The sequence below is a fragment of the Trachemys scripta genome, chromosome 11 (genome assembly GCF_013100865.1).
Source record: "Trachemys scripta elegans isolate TJP31775 chromosome 11, CAS_Tse_1.0, whole genome shotgun sequence".
Classification (NCBI taxonomy): domain Eukaryota; kingdom Metazoa; phylum Chordata; order Testudines; family Emydidae; genus Trachemys; species Trachemys scripta.
The window spans coordinates 67,195,923-67,218,100 of NC_048308.1; the positions used below are offsets into that span (position 1 = coordinate 67,195,923).

At 41.5% G+C, this 22,178-nt stretch overlaps 1 protein-coding gene across 2 annotated transcripts in view; it reads left to right on the plus strand.

Annotated features, from left to right (window-relative positions):
- The window catches only part of UBE2F (ubiquitin conjugating enzyme E2 F (putative)), a 129,202-nt gene that overhangs the window by 104,848 nt on the left and 2,176 nt on the right, over nucleotides 1-22,178 (plus strand). The gene's annotated exons all lie outside the window — the stretch shown is intronic.

The window sequence follows — 22,178 nt, forward strand, 5'->3', positions numbered from 1 at the left end:
TTCCATCTTCTACCAATATCCTTTCCCAAGGTGAATACCAAATTCCATCTCAGAAAGCCCATTGTCATCCTTAACGTATGTCCTAATTCAGTAACGTCCCAGCATGGAAAGTTACACCTGTTAGGTGTTCTGAAGTTAAAAAAACCCAGAAAAGCGACAAAAATATTTGTCTGCTTTTAGGACTGGTTCTTTAAATGCTGGAAGAATAGCATCATCATAATGTAACAAGCCAAATCGGGGCGGGTGGGGAGGGAGGAAAACAAGTAATAAAACCTCCACTGTGTCTGATTTAGTGACATAACGCACAGTATTTAGATAATCATAAACACGACTTTTTCTTAATGTTCTGAGGCGGTGGCAAACACCTTTATCAAATAATGGCAAGAATCTAACTCCAAGGGCTGTACTACTTGCATGTTGAAAATTTAGTCATAAACCTCATTGAGTGTCTTATTCTGCAAGGCCCTAAGCACCTTCAATTCCCATGTGAAATAAAACCGCAATTTTCAACCGAGGGTCCGCAGCCTCCTGGCGATCCGTAAGCAGGTTTCAAGGGTCTGCCAAGCAGGGCCGGTCTTAGATTGGCTGGGGACCCGGGCAGAAAGCTGAAGTCCCCCTGCAGTGGGGCTGAAGCCAGAGCGGGACTGAAACCAGAGCCCTGCCAGAGCAGGGCTGAAAAATAGCTGTTGTGGCACGGGTGGGCTGTGGAATAATATGTTTGGGGGGTGGAGGGGAGAGGCTCAAGGAAAAAAAGATTGAGAATCCCTGAAATAAAAGACCGCATTCAACACTCTGGTTTTGCTCTGATTGTATTATACTGATTTTCCACACAATACTGTAAATAAACTGTCGTCCTAATTCAACCTGACACATCTACATGTATTACGATATCCCTGCAAGACTAAAGAATATCTTCAGGTGAGAATGCCATTACCTGTCATTCAGATCTTGCTACACTCTGTAAGGAAGAAAGGGCTAATTACAATATGGAGAGAGAAGCAAGCTGTTAATGACATTCTTAAAATTGTCCAACATAATCTTGCATAAATGAATGGAGATAAAACAAAATGTGACTTGACGTTTACTGAAGGGATGTTGTGTAATATCTAGCTCTAAGGCAATGGAAATAGCTTGGTATTTGTTAATTGTATAGATAAGTTATGGGACCTGGTGTTCCATGTTATCAACCTGTTTCCTGTTGAGTGCTTGTCAAATAGCCTTGAATTCACGACTTACAGCTCTGTGCTGCTTGCTTGGATTGCTGCCTTTTGTCTAATTTATTTTCTAATTTACGGAGACATACTTAACGTGGCTAGGCAATAGATGAGGATACACCTGTCAGAGAATATCTAACCTTCAAATACGGCATGCACAATACAGAAAAATAAATGTCTGCAATGAAAACCTCAAAAACATTAATGTTAAAGTTGACATTAAAATACCTATTGCAGTTAAAGGTTTTCTGTTCAGATACAGCAAGTTTACAAAAATCTTCCTTTTTTTTTACACTTTCAGATAAACCTCTTACTGCAGATGTGGCTATATCAATATATCAGCACTTCCCTCCCTCCCCCTCATCCCTTTTACCCACTCCTAAAAATCCTAGCAACGTCTGGCAAGGCAATAAACATGAGTTGTAACATTGTGGGGTTAAAAGAAAATTAAAAACCACATTTCTGGAAACGATTCAAATAGCCTTGTAGTGAGTGCTTCATGCTGCCATGCAGAAGGTTTAGATTTTTGACTGTGTTCTCCTTGGGGTACCATAGAGTAGGATTGCCTTGTATTGTTCTGCAATGACCTTTGCCCCCCACCCTACACCCTCCCCTCAGCTGAAATAATGATGAGCTCTAATGAGAGCCTTATCTCTAGTTTCTTAGCTGAAAGGAACGTCTGTCTGATGCACACTATTGAAGTTGGGGGCATCCTATATAGAACTAAAAAAAATAGAGACTTTAATCTGTGTCTTATCAGATGTTCTACAGGTATTTTTGTCATTTAATTACTGAAAGAAAAAAATCTTCCTTTCCTACATCATTAGAGGCAATCAATTTAACATGGTTAATTAATGCAAATTATAAGTGGCGACAGATACAGAATTTCAGGGCACTTCATGTTCCAAGTAATATTTTTAGATTAGATTAAAAATTCTTAGGATGCAAAAATGTGATTGGCTATGGAAAAAAGAAAATCCGCAGATGGGTTATAATTTGGTCCTTAGGACTATAAATGCAGTTGTGATTATAAAATACAATCCTGCTGTAGAACTACAGTCTTTGTATATAGCTGAGAGAAAAGGAATTATCAACATTGACAAACCCAAATTTTACTCCTCCATTTATCCAAAACTAAACATTTCAATTTTAAGAAGAAATGTTCCCATGTTTGGTGTGTGTCTCAGTTGTGTAGCTAAAATGTCCGCATCGGTGTTGCTGTTCCTTTAGAAAGCTATTGTTTGTTTGTTTTTCTACCCTTCGCTTTTATAATAAAAGTTGGATATGATTTTGGAGACTGTCAGTCCTGGACCTCTGCAGCAACACCCAAAAAAAAAACACGTGTGGAGAAATGTAAAGTGAATGACTAAATACTCCCCTTTTTCTAGGCAATTTGCATGATACAAGAAGATAAGTAACTTGGTTCTAGATTTTTATTTATTTTTTTAATGCAGCTGTAAAAGAAAGACTGACTGTTTTGTTCTTTCCCTCCCACCCCTTGTATATCCCAGTAAGCAGAGGCCCTGAGCCCTTCAAGAGTGAAGCTTCTGTCTTTAAAGGTAGTTTATTTAACGCTCCCTAGACACTTTCAAAATATGCCCTGGGGAATCATTAGCAAACATTCCATTTCTTTTGTCAAGTGAGGGGAGAGAAGTAAGAGCTTGGTTCAGTTTCACTTTTTAATCTGAAATAGTATTTTGTTGTTAGGATAAATTTTGTCAAATTACCTTATTACATGTGGGTCAGATGTCAGAAGTGCTCAATGTTCACATTTCGGGCTGGATTTTCTGAAGAGCCCAGCTCCAATTTAAGCACCTAAATAAATTGGACAGATTTTCAATGACTGTTTCAGCAGCCAGCAACTCCTGTTCTCAGTGTTAGTTGCTGGGTGCTGGCACTTTGAAAAATTCCAATCACTTATTAAGGCATCCAAAGGAGAGTTATTGAGTGCTGAGATCTTTTGAAAATGTGATTCTCCACTGCTAGTATCTAGGTCACTTACCTGTCTGGTCATTGCTATTGCTCTAATATTTCCCCCCACCAGCTGCTGTTTTCAAACAGGAAATGGAGGCCAGGGATGGGTAAAAACAAAACTATGTAATCCCAGGTTAAGTAATTTTGTTAAAGCTCTTGGAGGCTTTGTTAGATAATCTGTAACTATCTTTATAAACATGGAGGTGGAGGGGGTTGCAAATAAAAGCACTCACCCTTTAACAAACTGGGCTTTGATCCTGTGAAGCAGCAGTTCTCAAGCTATGGGGCGGGCCTCCCAAGGGAGGGATAGGAATGTGCCAAGGAAGGTGAGAGTTGTGTGTTTTGGTGGATTTTTTTAAGAGCTCTGGCTGTCCGCTCCGGGTGGCTGGAGTTTGGGCATGAGGGCTGTGCACACCCGGGAGGCAGGGATAAAAGGGACAGCTGGAGCCCCACGGCTCGAGCTCTCCTCCTGCCCTCCCCTCAATTCCTCACCAGGAGGTAGCCTGACCTTAGGCTCTCCTCCTTCAGAGTTGGGAGGTGATGTATGTACTTGTGGGGATAAACGACTACAGATACAAAGAGCGGAGGCCCAATCAAATACGTTTGAGAACCACTGCTGTAAAGGCATCTTGCCTGTAACCAACATCATGCTTCCACACTGATCAGGGTGTTAGTGTTTTGGTTTTTTGTTACCAATGGTTGTGCATTTTTTGTCACGGTATAATTACAAAGAAAGACATTAACATGATTTTGCTAATCAGAAAAATTAGTGCCAACAAGAGCCTGACTTTTTTTCAGGACCCATGTTTTCTCTAATCCTTAATTCTCAGTACAGCATACTAATTGCTGTTACAGCACCAATAGAAAGCTGTGTTCCACTAAGCTTTCTTTAATGATGATTGAGGTGTAGGCCTTGAGGCTAGCCCTTTTAACATGTAAGTGCCTCTTAAATGATTAATGATAAATTTTCCAGATTTACAAAAGCAGGTGTATGTAATGAACCGAAAAGGCATATATTTCTTATACCTGCTGCTCCAAATAAATGTATCCTATTAACTGCTTTTTCCGAAAACATTGTCTTAAATTATCACCTTTGTTCCCTCTTTAGGGTTTCACTTTTAAAAAATAATGTTCTGCTACGTATGCTAGTTTTTGAAGATAGTAAACAGGATTTTCTCCCCCCCCCCCACTGTCCATTTTACACTTCTACGTGATCTTGCAATTATAATGCCGAATTTCTGACATCACAATGATTCCATGGAAAAAAATTGGCACAAACACAAGGTTATGGCTTTACTAGAGGACCCAGGAAAAAGGAGACGAGTTTGGGGAAAGGTGTTGGCGGCCTTTCACAGTATCTGCAATAATAGCTGCTGAAGCATATTATTTGAAAAAATGTCCGGGCATGTGAAAATTCCTCCTTAAAGGCCTGTATTTCAGCAGGCCCTTGGATTTTTTACCCTCTTTATCAAGCTGCCCTGAAACATGCATATACTGTGGCAAAATGAATGGAGTTATTTCCCTTTTTCTTTTAAAAGTGACTCTTTAAGATTTTGTGAGGATGAGGACCTCTTGTAATTAAAATCAACCAGCGATGGCATCTGGGGAATTGAAACCTGCATTTTATTGTGTTCATATGAACCCACTGCCTGTATCCAACCAACCTAGTATTTTTGAATTTTTCAGTAAGTCCAAGAATACTAGTGACAGTTTTGGATCGTGTAGACTTTCCCACTTGTCCTATTCAACCGCCACAGGAAATGTGGAATTTGGCACTATCCCAGTGGCTTAAAGTCTGGGCTTCATGCTACAGTGGTAGCATGTGGAGTCACAGTTACACACCACCTGAAAGAATCCACAGGCAAATGATAAACAAACCAGAACCTCCAAAAGAGTTTTGTGTTTTTAATGTTTTGGGCTTTTCCCCAGTACAAAAGCCAAATAACCACAGTTGACAGACAGTGGTGTCTTTACTTTTATATTTACTATATGCTAACCCGTCAGCATTATTCTCTGATGAGACATTTCTGGAGGAGACTAGAAGGGCAAGGGAGGGAATGCCAAACTATGAGAGGCCTTATATTGGAACTAACTGAGGATATAGAAGTAGAGTCTTCAGATATTTTCATATGTCCAAGATTCGATTTCATATTCAGAGCCTTTGTTTCTGATTATAGGTCTTTTGGCGCTGGAATTACTACACACTATAAAATGATTGTATTAGATTTTAAAACTCCGTTTTTTTAATCATCAACTCTACAACAAAAGAGTTTGGTCTATTAGTTTAAAGACTTGCTTTAATGCTTCAAACCTTCACGTGGTAGAAGTGAACTTGATTTTAAAGGTTTTCAGACATTATGTATGTTCAATTGCAGTATTTTGTATCATCCTTTGATTACAGTTTAAACTGTCATATTGAGGGCAAAGGCGTTATTTCAGTTCAAAGACTTCTTTCAGTAAAAATTCACCCTGACAGTCATGTTGCATTAGTTTATCCCAATAATATTTATTACAATAGGTCCTTCTTTTCCTCTGTAGAATTACCTACTGTGCATGGTGTTTTTCCATAGGAATTTTAGCAACTGCAAATGAAAATAAGTATTTGGGTTTTGACTGATAAACCTCCCAGTTTAATGAACTAGTTATTTTGTATATCCTTATGGTTTTTTCTAACTCTTCCCATTTTTGGTGCTGTACATGCATGCTGTACACTTAGCCCTCTCCTAATGAGCTTAAAGTGCAGTAAACAAGATATTTGAATGAATAGCAGCATATCTGCTAACTCTACTAGTGGGTATACATAAGAAAGAGATTATTTTCATAATGCTAGGAGTATTTATAGGAACTATTGCCCATCTTTCATAAACATTGTAACTATGGATGGATCTTTACTTTTCTAATTCAGTAAAGTTGATTTAAAGCTTTGCAGATGTGAGCTTTGTCCAGATAACAATTGAAAATCCAAAGGAGACAGATCTTTGTATAAATTGAAACTCTTATTTTGCGTTTAGACAAATACATTTAGTTTTGGAAACTAAGTAATTTCTATGCATTAGCAGATGTCATACATGTTGCATCCATACTGGTTCATGGTTGTCTTGACTCTAAGGCCTGGTTCACACACAGTAGGGTTTAGCTAGACAACTCTGCATAGTAGTCCAAGTGACATCACTTCAGGTATTCTCTCCTCTGTGTGCGCACTGGGCAGATTGGCACCACTTGCAGCTTTGAACTCAATTACATGTGTTGATACTTATGTGCCAGAAAAGAATATCTGAGTATTGGAGAAAAGGAAGACATGGGAAAGTTGTCTGTCAGTAAAACAGATTAAAATGTTCGCTAAGGACTCAACCACTCAGTGCATCAAACAGATCTCAGAAAAATATTTGGGCACACTTTTATTACGAACCCATAGCAAACAGTGAGAAAGAAAGTAATTCACAAAAGGGACTCCCAAAAAAAAGTTCAGCACAAGTTGTGCTTCTTCCCTGAGAAGGGGGCTGCAAGTCAAAGGAGTATGAACTTGAGTAGTGAAGGATGGGCTGTACACACTTTGCTTGCGTTCAGTCGGCACAGGTAACCCCTTCGATTGTATAAGAGAGATCTGAAGATAACAACTTCAATAAGAACTTCCTGTTTCCTACCCTCATCAGGATGCTCAGGACGTTGCTCAAACAGCTTAAAATGCCACCATAATACACAGCAGCTGGCAAGAGAGGTAGCTGGTTTCCTACTATGGTCATTGTGTGGTCAGAGTAGGTTGACACATGTGACAGATGATCTGTCTGCCTGTTATTCTCTAATTTGTGAATGGTGGTTATGAAAGCATCAACAGACAACAATAAGCAATTGTTTCTGTATAGATGAGACGTTATGGGGTTGTTAGCTTCCCCATTAGAGCTCTTCTCTGTGTCAGAGATCAGTGTTCTCTCAATGTGCAGTTCTGTTAGATCGTCATTGTGTTCTATAGTCACTGAATAGACTGGGGCACAATCACACTGTCTAGGTCAAGATGCGAGTTGCCAAAGCATCCATTCTAAATACTGTCTGAGCACCATTACTACGTCAGTCAGATTTGGGTTCTTCAGCAGGCTGGTTGTGGTTTTGTTTTATTTTTGTTTAAGGCTTTTCTACCCAAACATACAGAAATCATTTGGTGAGAAGAGAGTCTAAAATGATTTTCCAGTAACTGATGCCAAGTTAGGTTAGTTGTAGAATCTTCTAATTCATCTGAATATCAGACACTCGTGGTGTTTTCATTACCATTGGACACAACTATTGGAATGCAAAATTATTTGTAATGTTGATGCAAATGATAAATGTTTCTCTTCTGTGGAGGAATTTCTAAGGCAACGGATCTTCATTCTTTGACACATGAATATGAATTTTAGGATCACAAGGATGAATCAAATAATTTTATAAATAAAACATGTAACTACTGAAATGACTGACAGATCTTTATAATGTAACTTATTTAAATAGTGTCTGATCTGCAAAATATCCTACATGCCTCATGCAAACCAGTTCTCTCTATATATACATCAATACATTCTTCAGATTTCTTTAAAACTTCCAAAGATATTTTGTGCCAAAAACTTTAGGCTACCAGCTCTGGATAGATTTTTCTAAAGAGCTTTGCAGCAGTTGAATCTCAGTTTCACAAAGGAATGTATTATAGTTTCCACATCACCAGGAGAAAAACAACGAAACGTCACACGTCGTGAGGGAAATGGCATTCTGCCCACATGTGCTGACTTGAACAGCCCAGCATAATTTCAATTTTATGATAACATAACTGCAGCCAATTCTGCTTATCCAGTCTTGAGTATCGGTAATGCTATCAGGCCAGATTGAACCGGTTCATGATGATACAAAGTACTACCACTTCTATACAAATGGATTCAGATGTACAGCTATTGATCCATTGAAGCCAATCGTAGCTGCATATGCTCAGATGTTCTTAAAATCAAGCCACTTCTAATCTAGGTGCTTAAATTGAGATTTAAGATCATAATTTAGGCATCCATATTGAAAAAGTTGGCCTTAGTTTGCAGCCCTTATGGTTGCAGAGATGTCATTGAAAGTGACACAGTGCAATGCTGCAGTAAAAACATCTGGCAGCGCAGCTGGGTCAGTCAGGGATGTGAAGAGGTGTGATCCCTGACTCATCATAGCTATGTCAGCAAAAGCTACTAGTGTGGGTCCAGTATAACTGATTTCCCTTGGGGGGCGGGGGATGCAGTGAGCTATACCAACCAAAGCACGGCTTTGCCATTATAACTGCATGCATGCTTGGAGTGCTTTACGGGCACAGCTATACCACCAAAGCGCTCCTAGCCTGAGTCAGCAGATAGATCAAATGAAACATTGGCTCAGAACTTCAGTAGCTGACACCATCCATTAGCTTTCTGCAGGAATGGACGGCCCTAATGCGGCACAACTGCTGTAGATCCACGGCTTCTGGAGAATCAAGGAACTTCACATTGAGGCCCTTGGCGTAGTGGGGGCAATGCAGAGAAGACCCTTCACTACATCGATCTTCACGTTCAGTACATGGGCTATTAAAATTGGCACTGTGATTTTGTACACCTTGCAAATGTACTAAAAGTTTCTAGGGGAAATCTATAAATCATTCCTTCATTGCTGCCACAGAACATCACTCTTCGTACAATTAAAATTTAATGTCAACGCTTTGAGATTCTTAAATGAAGTGTCATACAAAAACAGATACATAGGGTGAGAGAGACAATGACCAGGAAGAAATCTGAATTGGAAAAATACCTTACACTTCGGATATTTTTGTGTTATTTCAAAGTATTCATTCAGATCTTTGTGTTTGTGTATATGCAGTTTTGACATTTACTTTTTTTTATATGAAACAAAACAGAGGAAAGATTTTTCTTTAAAAGTAATATTTCATAAGTCAGCTGGAAACAATTGCCTACTAGTTATCGCCACCTTTAAAACTTTATTAGAACTGAGTTGTTTAGGATGTCTGATTTTCTCTTGGTTAACGTGCATAATTCCAAAGGACCCTTAATTATTTAGTTTAGCTGCATCTTCTGTAATAAAGATTCTGATGACATCTATTTCATTATCAGAAAATGCAACTTGACCATAAATATTTATTATATTATTAAAATCTTGTTGTTGTTGACTTTTGTAGTTTTCTCTTTTTAACATGTTTTTCCCCCAAAAATGGTTTTGGCCATTTCTATAGTCTATGAGCTTTTAACAAATACTTTCCCTGATTTATCTATTAAATTTTAATTGTGGATTTTACTGAAATGTAATGTTGGAAGATTTAACAATGTTCAGATGAGTACATAGAGGGGCATGCAGATGGTTGTGGCAAGAGATGATGCCTGTTCTACTACTTTGTGTAATATTGTGCATTTAATGAAAGGTCCACTGCTGTTTTAATTCTTCACACTTACAAACTGGAAAACATGTTATATATTCCTCAGTCTAAACAGTGGCAAATCCAAAAGAGCAACTATGCACACATAGATTGTTCCAATAGCAAATTCTTTAGCATGTTTGTACAAATGCAAAAATTGAATGTAGACTGCAAGAAAGGGCAAATGGTTAATGGCTGTAAGTGAGGAGGGCTTGGCAAACAATTAGGTAGTCTCTGATTGATTGTCATGCTGTTTCTGCTTGGGGTGCCATGTTTGGTGGTGGGTTTTATTTTTAATTAAGTGCTTATCAATAGAGAACTCCTTGCCATAGTAAAATACTCCAAAAAAAATGTTAATTTCTAATCATTTTATAGCCACGGATTCAGAGTACCTTCTGTTCGCACTCATACAAAAACCTGGATCACAGTAGCATTTCCTAGTATTGAAGCGTTTGTAGAAATATATTGGAATTAAATTCCATCTGGAACTTTTCACTTCATTTCTGTATTTTTCAGTATATTCCTTCCTCCTCATTCCTCCAAGATTTATAATTAAGGCGACAAGTACGTCACGGTGGTCGGGGAAGTCGTGGAATCCGTGACTTCCAGAGACCTCGGTGAAATTGAGCGCCGCAGCGGGGGACCCCGCAGATCCCAGCCTGGGTCAGAGGTCCCTCCCAGCCATTGGGCGGGGGGGGAGGGCTGCAGTGGGACAGGGTGCTGGACCCTCCTCTCTCCCCATTTTGACAGGGATGGTTTTAGTAAAAGTCAGGGACAGGTCACAGGCTTCTGTGAATTTTTATTCATTGCCTGTGACCTGTCCATGACTTTTACTAAAAAATCCATGACAAAACCGTAGCCTTATTTCTAATCTGTAGGTAATAGTCTTCCATTCTGTTAAATTCTCATTTTATTGATATGCTCTATGGAAAATGTATACGACTGGCCACAAATATGTACAGGCAGTAGCTGTATATCTTAGGCCATATTTTTTTAAGCTCAGTTCAATTTCGGCATATCTTGCTGCTGACATATGTGCATCAACTGAGATGCGGGTATTGGTGTAACATTGGACTTTTTTTTTTTTTTTTTTTTTTTTTTTTTTTTTTTACCTGTGCAATCATTTACTTAGAAGCACTGAGTTCAGTTTGTTCAATTTTCTGTTAATATGGTTGACGCATTACATAGAACCATGGGTGTCCGGTATCAAAGGCCGTCTTGTGTGGCCCTGTCCACCCCCAGACTCCATCCTGCTTCCCGGAGCTGCGCTGCGGGTGCTCTTCCCCTGTGGCCAGGGCCATAGGCTGGGGTTAATGGGGGCTGACCTGCGACCAGGCACTCTGCCCAGCGCTCCTGGACTAGGGAGGGGGGCACACCACCTGGTGCTCCGGGGTTGGGGGTGGGAGGACCCTTGCCACCTGTCCACCCTTCTGGGGCTGGGGAGGAGGGCCTAGCCAGTCACAGCTAAATGCAAGGTGGAACAGAGTGTTTAGCATAAGTAGCTAACACACATTCCAGGGAACCATTCAAGGTAGGGTAGCCTGTTAACACTTCTGCAGTCCTAGGACAAAAAGGGGGGTTAGTGGGTTACAGATTGTTGTAATAAGCCATAAATCCAGTGTCTCTGGATAAATAAGCCCGTGATTTTTAGTGTCTAGCAAAGTTATGAGTTTAAGCTCCCAGGCTCATCTTTTAAAAGTGTTGCATCCTGCATTTAGCGGTGATGCTCGGAGTACCTTTTGCAGACCTGAAGAAGAGCTCTATTTTGCTCGAAAGCTTCTGTCTCTCACCAACAGAAGTTGGTCCAATGAAAGATATTACCTTACCCACCTTGTCTTTCAGATAAATTTGCACTTGCAAGAGTACTGCATGCTAAAAATTAAACAAGACCAACTAAATTTAAAGGCAGTAAAACCACCAATAAATACGGAAAAACCTATCATTTAGTATATTCCATGTGTATTTATCTTAAGTGCCCATACAGTGTTGTACTTAAAGTACTGCACAGGATCTTTTCAGGGGGAATAAGACAAAACGCCACATTTATTAGTAATACATGTATTTGTTAACACTGTATTATATGCATATAATATATTACACTTACACTCACACACACACACAAACACACTCCGTCTTGTTGTTACCAATTAGTTGCTCCCTTAACTTCACTGGCCAGGTGAGTTAGATGGGGGAGGGGGTGGAGCCGGGCTTCTGCCGATCCGGATCGATGCTCCCATGTTGACAAGACGAGACCCGGGGTCCTCTGCAAGACACCTCACTTTTATAGCAGCTTTCCTCTTGTGCAAATCTAGACCAGATTCAAACTCTGTGTCTGTGTCCATTGGTCCTTTGTGCTGCTTTCTTTTGAGTGTTGTCCCAATGCTGCAAAGAGGGTGTTTCCAAAAGAAGGTGCTTGCTTCTAACCCCTGAGGCCCGTCAGTATGTCTGCTTGTCTTTAATGAGCCCACTTGACACGTTTTATTGTCCTTGGGTCTGGCTCCCAGCCCCTCTCCAACAGTTGAGGCTGTCTGGAGGTGCTGCCTTCCATGCTTTGCTCATTCACACCTCATTCATTCAACAGGGCAATTGATTAAGGGGTGGGAGGGAGAGCTCTTGTTCTACTGCTAGCAAACAGAAAGTTCTATCCTTAGGGGCTATAATATTATACCAAGGGCAATGCAAAGTTTCTAAATGAGGCTTTGATACAAAGTATCATGAAAACAGAGGTCACACGTGGGTAGACCCACCACAAGGTTATATGAAGAGGCACAATGTAAAGTCATATGAAAATTATCAGAGATTTATCTACAACAGTTACACAGTTTTAAATAGATAATATTGTGGAATATTATTCCATATCAGATATTCTGGACATGTTTCACAGTTTTCACTCTTTCTAATGAATTCTTAAGTTTTTGCAATATTCATATTGAGGTTTCATATTAACCAGTTTATAATGCAAAACGTGTACGACTTTGATTATTATTACTGCTTCTGATTGTTCAGTGCTGCATATAAACAGATGTGAACATAGACAAATATACAATGTTAATAAGAAACTTTTAAACCATATGGTGTGCCTAAAATTAGAGTCTTGCAGTTGCGTAATGAGAACCTTCTGTTCAGTAACCAGATTCACATGAAACACAATCTGCTTAATATACTCTGGCCAATGCTGTCATTTCCTTGATCAGGAAGGTAAGCAGAAGTGACAGACTGCCTTTCTAGAGCATCTTTGCTATATAGAGACTGTCTCTGCCTTCGATTAATGCAGAGCGCTTGTGTTCTGATATAACACTTTGGATTCATTGGTGAAAAACTATGGTTTTCAACATCTTGTACTTTACCACCTCTCTAATTCTTTTCAGTAATGAATATGCAGTCATTTGTAATGGTTTATATTTTAGTTTATATGCATCTTCCTTAATCTTGCCTCTTAACTTTGTTTGCCTCTCACTGTTTGTTAAAGTGATTTCTCAGACTGACGAGGTGAGATGTAATAACCCCATGCTTACTTTATTTACGTGTGGACTGCAAAGCCATTTGTATTATGAGCAGTTTCCATTGACTTAGGGCTTGAAGCTGATAGTGCTTTTACTCTAGATAGTTGCAAACAAAAAAAACCCTCGATTCTTTTACAATATTGACCCCAAAAAATTAAAATGACCTTTCACTTTCCTAGAGATTGACCTTTCATTTCTTCATGATTACCACCTCGTGGTTAGCTCAGTACTGTTCAGTGAACAGGGCAATGAGCCCGGGAGTCCTGTAATACATCAAGTATCTGATTCAATGTTCTGAGGGAGTGGATTGATGTAATTTCATTATTATTACACAAGAACAGCCTGTGAAGATGATTTGCAGTGCCTTAGTGACTGCTGAAGAGAGGTGCTTTATGATTAGTAATATTTATTTGTACTGCGGGTAGCTCATAGCATCCTTGATACAGTGTACAAATGCGGAAGGTTATTTTAATTTTTGTTCAATATTCAAAAAGCACCAAGCTACATCAGGAAAGGTGCTATCCTAGTCCCAAACAATTTCCAATCTGGGAACCATACTGACAACTAGATTTGCATTGTCACAAAATATTTCATGTATTTGTGAGGTAGTTTTAACGTGGAAACAGTGTTTTTGAAACCATTGTTTGTTAAAACCCTTAAGTTCTAAAATAAAAAGCAAGCCAGTTAGCATTAACTGAGACTTTGTTGGCATGTTTAGCCCACATGGCAAAGAATTTGACTGGTAGACTTGAGGCCCACTGGCAGGACACTGCTGCTGTTTGGGCTGTAATTGGTTTGTGAATAGAACCTCTCCAGAACTGTCAATTCTTTCTTTTCAATAGCACTACACATTCACTTTATATGACTTCATATCCTTCCAATATCTTTCTTTTCTTTATTTTTATTTCTTAAGAGAATAAACCTGGCTAGAATTAATCTGATTCAGCAAGGGAATGGGTGAATTCTCTAGTTAAATGCCCTGATATGAAGGGACTTTTCTTTGACTCGTCTAAGCAGGCTAGCTACAATGCTGTGAACAGTCTTGAATTATCCAATGATTAATCTATTTTTGAACAATGGGGAGGTGAGGTCTAACATTCCTTACTGAAGAGCTGGGAAAACTGTATTTTAATTAGAGCTTGTCAGATATTTTCCAATGAAACAGTTTTGTTGGAAAATGCCAGTTCATTGAATCCAATTTTTATTTTATGAAAGAGAATTGGGTTTGACAGACTTTCACAGAAACACTAGCAGCTGTGAAACTGACAGGAATGTCCATTTCAGTCAGCAGCTGTCTCTCTGGGGAAACACCTTGTGTCTGTTTCTAAAATACCTTTTGATTTTTAAGCTTTCTGATTCACAAGAAATTTTGACAAATTTGGTTTCATTCCAATTTGGAACGAAACCAAATTTTGAAATGCCATAACTTCTCGTGAACTGGAAATCCCAAGTTTCTGCCAGCTCTAATTTTAATAGGGTTAGGCGATGACGTCTTAAAATCAGAGTTGTAGAAGGAATAGGTTAGTTGAATGCAGTATTCTGTTAAACTCATCAGTTCTTTCCTGTGAGAGGGAAGAGGACTGCATAGTCCTCAAGAGTCAAGCTGCAAATAAGAGACATGCAATCCCTCTGTCATTTATGTGCAGTGAGGCTCTCGGCTCCTGAGGCTAGTCAGACATGACTTCTAATGATGAGTGCTTGTAATCTGTGTTATCTGATTTTATCTTTTTGGAAACCTAGCTGCTGCTTCGAGTGATGGGTCCCTATTTCATTCCACTGATGGGGCGCATACACCCGGAGCCAGAGCATTTGAAAGCAGTGTCCATTGGTCTGCACATGCACCCTGGCTCACCTCGTGCTGCCCACCGAAGGGATAAAGGGCGGGGTGAATCTGCTGCCTCTCCAGTTCCTTCCCACCACTGCATGGTCTGGTTTAGACCCTTACGTGTTTGCAACTTCAGCTTCGTTCTACAAAATAAGAATCTAGTTTGTAAATAGTTGAACGTTTTTAATAGCTTTTACGGTTTAGCATTACATTAGTCTCTTGGGAAGCTCCTCGCTCTTCCCGCCCGGTATTCCATTCGGGTACCAGACTATGCCCAAGACTTTGGGGTTCACACTCTGTGCGTCCTGCTTGCAATCCTTCTTGGTCAATGACGACCACCAGTGCTGCCTATACTGCCTTGGGAAAGCTCACATCATGGTGAGCTCCAGTATCTGCCGATTGTTCCCCAGCTGTACCTGACAAGGGCGGGAACTTCATCTCCACAAAAACCTTGTGGAGAAGGCCATGAGACCCCAATCAGACCCAGGCCATGGAACCCCCTCTGTACATCAGTCTGAACCAGAATCATCCTCATAATCTTCCTTTGCCCTACATATCCTCCACCATCAAAAAGGCCCATACCAGTTTGGAACCAACCTCTACCTCATCTAACTCAGAGCCACTTGTACCCCATGCCATGGGGTCCCCCACAATCAGCTATCAACCCCTTCTACTAGCCATATTGGGGGACTAGGAACCAGTATCCCCTGCAGGGTCAATCCAACCTGCCAATGAGCCACCCCTTGCTTCCCTGCTAAGGGGATGGTCAGATCTGGCAGAGGAGGAGGAACATTACTCTAAGGTTCTGGCGCTTCCATCATCACCATCATCCCTAGACGAAGCAGTGACTTCTAAATCCCCACCCCCTGAATTATTTCAGGCAGTTCCGGGGACTTCTCTGCAGAGTTGCTGGAGAGCTGCTGATTTCTCTCAAAGAGATCCAAGACTCCCAGCACAAACTCCTAGACATCCTGCATACTTCCGGACCCAACAGAATAGTTAATGAAGCCATACTGCAGCCAGCTAGGACAGTTTGGCACACCCCTGCCACCTGTGCTCCTACTCCCAAAAGGGCAGAGAAGCATTATTATGTGCTGGCCAAGGGTGTGGAATTTTTGTTCTCACCCCCTCCCAATTCGCTGGTGGTCCATGCTGCTTCTGAAGGGGCTAGACAGCAACATCTCCAATCTACTCCTGCTGACAAAGAGGGCAAAAGCCTGGATCAGCTGGGAAGAAAGGTCTTCTCATCATCCAGCCTCCAGTTCAGGATAGTCAATTACCTGGTGCTACTGGCTGAATACTGTTTCCTGAACTATACCCAGTTTGCAGCATTTACTGACAGGCGTCCGCAATGGAACAGTGCAGAGTGATAGCTAGGGCCATCCTCCAATCTGCAGTCAATGCTGCTGATACCTCCTCTACAGCTATGGCTACTCCCATCATCATGCACAGAGAGTCATGGCACCATGCATCAGGGTTCCCTAGGGAGGTCCAGAATGCCATCGGGGACATGCCCTTTGATGAGTCACACCTCTTCAACCAGAAGATGGACAAGTCCCTCCATACCCTGAAGGATTCCAAGGCTACCCTCCATTCACTGGGGATATACATACCTCCCCCTAAGAGGAAGTTTCATCGCACATCAGTCAAATCTACATATGTGGCTCAGCAGTTTTTCTATCAGAGGTCCTGTGAACCACCATGTAAGAGACAGAGGGTTCAAAAGTCCCACTTCCCTACACCCCCTGCAACAGACTCAGCATCTCAACCCCCGGCTCAATGTTATTTTTGATGGGAGCTCGAGAACCTCAAAACACTATGCCCAACATCTCCCAATCCCCACGCCATTTGGGGGTCATCTAGCGCTCTTTTTCCAACACAGACAGTTGGTGCTGAACATCATCCACTCTGGCTATATGATAGTTTGCATCCCTACCTTCTCCACACACACAAAAATCCTCCCCACTCCCTTTTGGGGGCCACACTCATGAGAGTATTCTCAAACAAGAGATGAATACCTTACTGCAGTGAGGAGCAATAGAACATGTCCCTTCTCAATACCAAGGGAGAGAGTTTTATTTGACTGACTTCCTGATACCCAAAAAGAAGGGTAGTTGGAGACTAGTTCTCGATCTCCATCATCTCAACCTCTTCATTCACAAACTCAGATTTGCATGGTCACGTTGGCAACAATACTTCCATTTTTAGAAAAGGGATGTGGATCACAGCTCTTGATATGAAGGATGCCTACTTTCACGTAGAGATTCATCCCATCAACAGACACGGTCTCAGATTCATAGTAGTCTTTGACCATTTTCAGTACAGAGTAATCCCCCTTCGAATAGCGACCTCCTCAGAGTCGTTACCAAGATATCAGAGGGGTAGTCATGTTAGTCTGAATCTGTAAAAAGTAACAGAGGGTCCTGTGGCACCTTTAAGACTAACAGAAGTACTGGGAGCATAAGCTTTCGTGGGTAAGAACCTCACTTCTTCAGATGCAAGTAATGGAAATCTCCAGAGGCAGGTATAAATCAGTGTGGAGATAACGAGGTTAGTTCAATCAGGGAGGGTGAGGTGCTCTGCTAGCAGTTGAGCCCCAACCAGGGTTATTCTATCTACTACCTAAGATCCACAAACCTGGAAATCCTGGACGCCCCATCATCTCAGGCATTGGCACTCTCACTGAAGGACTGTCTGGATATGTGGACTCCCTACTCAGACCCTACGCCACCAGCACTCCCAGCTATCTCCGTGACACCACAGATTTCCTGAGAAAACTACAATGCATTGGTGACCTCCCAGAAAACACCATGGATGTAGAGGCTCTCTACACAAACATCCCACATACAGATGGAATACAAGCTGTCAGGAACAGTATCCCTGATGATGACCCAGCACAACTTATTGCTGAGCTCTGTGACTTTATCCTCACGCACAATTATGTGAAATTTGGTGACAATATATACCTCCAGACCAGTGGCACCGCTATGGGCACCCGCATGGCCCTACAATATGCCAACATTTTTATGGCTGACCTGGAACAACGCTTCCTCAGCTCTCGTCCACTCATGCCCCTTCTCTACCTATGCTATACTGATGACATCTTCATCATCTGGACCCATGGGAAGGAGACCCTGGAAGAATTCCACCATGCTTTCAACAGCTTCCACCCCACCATCAACCTCAGCCTGGACCAATCTACACGGGAGGTCCACTTCCTAGACACCACCGTACAAATAAGCGATGGCCACATTAACACCACCCTATACCGAAAACCCACCGACTGCTACGCCTACCTTCATGCCTCCAGCTTCCACCCCGGTCACACCACACGATCCATCATCTACAGCCAAGCACTGAGGTACAATCGCATCTGCTCCAACTCCTCAGACAGAGACCAACACCTACAAGATCTTCACCAAGCATTCTCAAAACTATGATACCCACACAAGGAAATAAAGAAACAAATCAACAGAGCCAGGCGTGTACCCAGAAGCCTCCTGCTACAAGAAAGGCCCAAAAAAGAAACCAACAGAACTCCACTGGCCATCACCTACAATCCTCAGCTTAAACCTCTCCAACGCATCATCAGTGATCTACAACCCATCCTGGACAATGATCCCTCACTTTCACAGGCCTTGGGAGGCAGGCCAGTCCTCGCCCACAGACAACCCGCCAACCTTAAGCATATTCTCACCAGCAACCACGCACCGCACCATAACAACTCTAACTCAGGAACCAACCTATGCAACAAACCTCAATGCCAAGTCTGCCCACATATCTACACCAGCAACACCATCACAGGACCTAACCAGATCAGCTACAACATCACCAGCTCATTCACCTGCATGTCCACCAATGTTATATATGCCATCATGTGCCAGCAATGCCCCTCTGCTATGTACATTGGCCAAACTGGACAGTCATTACGCAAGAGGATAAATGGACACAAGTCAGATATCAGGAACGGCAATATACAAAAACCTGTAGGAGAACACAACACTTCAACCTCCCTGGCCACACAATAGCAGATGTAAAGGTAGCCATCTTACAGCAAAAGAACTTCAGGACCAGACTCCAAAGAGAAACTACTGAGCTCCAGTTCATTTGCAAATTTGACACCATCAGATCAGGATTAAACAAAGACTGTGAATGGCTATCCAACTACAGAAGCAGTTTCTCCTCCCTTGGTGTTCACACCTCAACTGCTAGCAGAGCACCTCGCCCTCCCTGATTGAACTAACCTCGTTATCTCCATACTGATTTATACCTGCCTCTGGAGATTTCCATTACTTGCATCTGAAGAAGTGAGGTTCTTACCCACGAAAGCTTATGCTCCCTATACTTCTGTTAGTCTTAAAGGTGCCACAGGACCCTCTGTTACTTTTTACCAAGATATTCTCAGTAGTAGTGCTCCACATCAGATTTTGTGGTCTCATTGTCTTTCCCTACCTTGACGGATGGTTGCTTCTTGCCAAGCCTCGCCGAGAAGCCTGTGTCTCAACTTCCATGATGTTACTACACTAACTCTCTTCACTGGGAGTCACCGTAAACATTGAAAAATCTGTTTTCATCCCCCTACAAGCTCTGGTCTTCATTGGAGCAACCTTAAACTCTATCACCGCAAGAGTGTATCTCCCCAAGGACAAGTTCCAGAGCCTGAACAATATCGTAGCTCATGTCACAAGCAACCCTCAAGTACCGGATAAGCATGTCTCTCTCTCTCTCTCTCTCTCAGGTCATATGGCCCCATGCACCTATGTCACCCTGTTCACAAGGCTCCACCTTCGTTGCCTTCAAGCTTGGCTGCAGTCAGTATACTGCCAGAGCTGTTATTCCATGAACCTCATGGTAACAGTTTAGGTCGGGGTACTGTCTTGTCTTCCCTGTTCTGGTGGGCACATACTCATCAGGTATGTGTGGGCGTCCCCTTTCTCCCTGCATCAACAGACTAGGACCATTATTACAGATGCATCCCACACGAACAGCCACACAGCATAAGGTGCCTGAACATCTCAAGGATCCAGTGTGCACATCATTATTCTGGAGTTGCAAGCAGTATGGAAGGCATGCGAATCCTTTCTTCCTTTCATCTATACTCACCATGTGCTTATAATGTCAAACAAAAAATCACTACCTATTACTCCAGAGGAGTCTACATCACCACTCCCAGAGTGATGCACTGCTTTTTCCTTGGTCAGACCAGTTCAACTATGACTTCTGCTGCTGCCATGAGTTCTACACAAAATCTTGATTGCCCCCTTCTGACCCAGACAGTTCTGGTTTTCCAACCAGATGCATGTCATCCCAACCACCAATCACCCTCCCAACATTCCCCAAGCTTCCCGACCCAGTGGAATGGCAAGATCAAGCACCCCCATCTGTCTGTGCCACCTCACAGCTTGGTATTTGGATGGGCATCCTCCTTAGAACATTCATGCTCCACAGCCATATGAGACATCCTCTAGAACAGTGGTTCTCAAGCAGGGGTACATGTGCCCCTGGGGATACGCAAAGGTCTTACAGGGGTACATCAACTCATCTAGATATTTGCCTAGTTTATAACAGGCTACATAAAAAGCACAAGGGAAGTCAGTACAAACTAAAAATTCATACAGACAAGGACTTGTTTATACTGCTCTATATACTATACACTGAAATGTAAGTACAATATTTATATTCTAATTGATTTATAATTATATGGTAAAAATTAGAAAGTAAGCAATTTTTCAGTAATAGTGTGCTGTGATGTTTTTGTAATTTTATGTCTGATTTTGTAAGCAAGTAGTTTTCAAGTGACGTAAAACTTGAGGGTTTTCAAGACCAGTCAGACTCCTGAAAGGGGTACAGTAGTCTGGAAAGATTGAGTGCCACTGCTCTATAATAGTAGAAAGGACTGTACTAGAAAATATTATCTAGCTAAATGGAAGCACTTCTCTTCTTGGGCACAACAAAGAGGCACTCGCCCAGAGACTACAAATATTCCTCTCATCTTGGACTATAGCCTATCTTTGAAGACATCAGGTTTGTCCATCAGCTCCTTGCGAGTGTACTTGGCATCAGTCAGCACATACCATCCACCTTCTCAGGGCTACTCAGTCTTTGCACATACACTGACCAATAGATTCTGGAAAGGCCTAATAAGAACCTTCCCACCTACTCAGAAGCCTACCTGCCCAGTGGAACCTGAATCTTGTTCTCTCAGTACTCATAAGGCACTCGTTTTTGAGCCTTTAGCTACTTGCTCCATGTCCCTCCTTTCCTTGAAGGTCGCTTTCCTTGTAACCATCACTTCAGCGAGAAGAACTGGCAATCTTGGAGCAATGATGGCAGATCCTGCATACACTATATTCCATAAGGATATAGTGTCTTTACATCTACACCCCAAATTCACCCCTAATGTAGTTGCAGCATTTCACTTTAACCAATTCATTCATTTACCTGTGTTCTTCCCAACACTGCACACTTCCTCAGAGGAACGAAGACCACTCCCTCAGTGTTTGGTGAGCATTGGCTTTTTACCTACAAAGAACAAAGCCAATCAGGAAATCTCAGACTGTTTATCACTGTAGCAAAAATAGTCACAGGGCACCCTTATTTGTCTTGTCCACATTCAACTTTAGACTACGGTATATTCTTTGCCGTGTTCATATGTAATCTTCACTAACTTCATCAGACCACCTGAATCAGCCAACAATATTGTTTTATCTGCATAGTGAATGTCATTCACTCATTTTTCTATTCATCTTAATACTTTTTCCGGTTATTTTAATCACTTGCTATAAATGTTGAATAGTCAGTGACATACAACCATGTTTCACTTCTCTCTTGATTACTGTTAGATTTTATTTGTGTCACCAACTGTAATCACTGTCTGATTCCAATATAATTTGTTTTATTACTCTGAGTTCATATCCCTCAATCCCTACAGATCGAAATATATTTGAGCAATGCTTTTTGGAAGTCAATGAAACACAAGTATACTGTTTTCCCCATTTCAATTGATCTTTCTGATATAAGCTTCAGGCTCATAATTGTGATGCCCTTTCCATGTTTGAAACTGTATTGTTGTCCGCTTATTTCCTTATTAGTCTTTCCTTGTATTCAGTCTTGAACAATTTGCAGGATTATCTTAGAGGCATGCTATACTAGGCTCATTATTCTGTAGTTTTTACAATCCATAGCACTGTTCTTTTGGGGGGGATCCGAATATGCAATGAGGTGGTAAAATCTTCTGGTAATTCTCCTGTCTCAGACATATT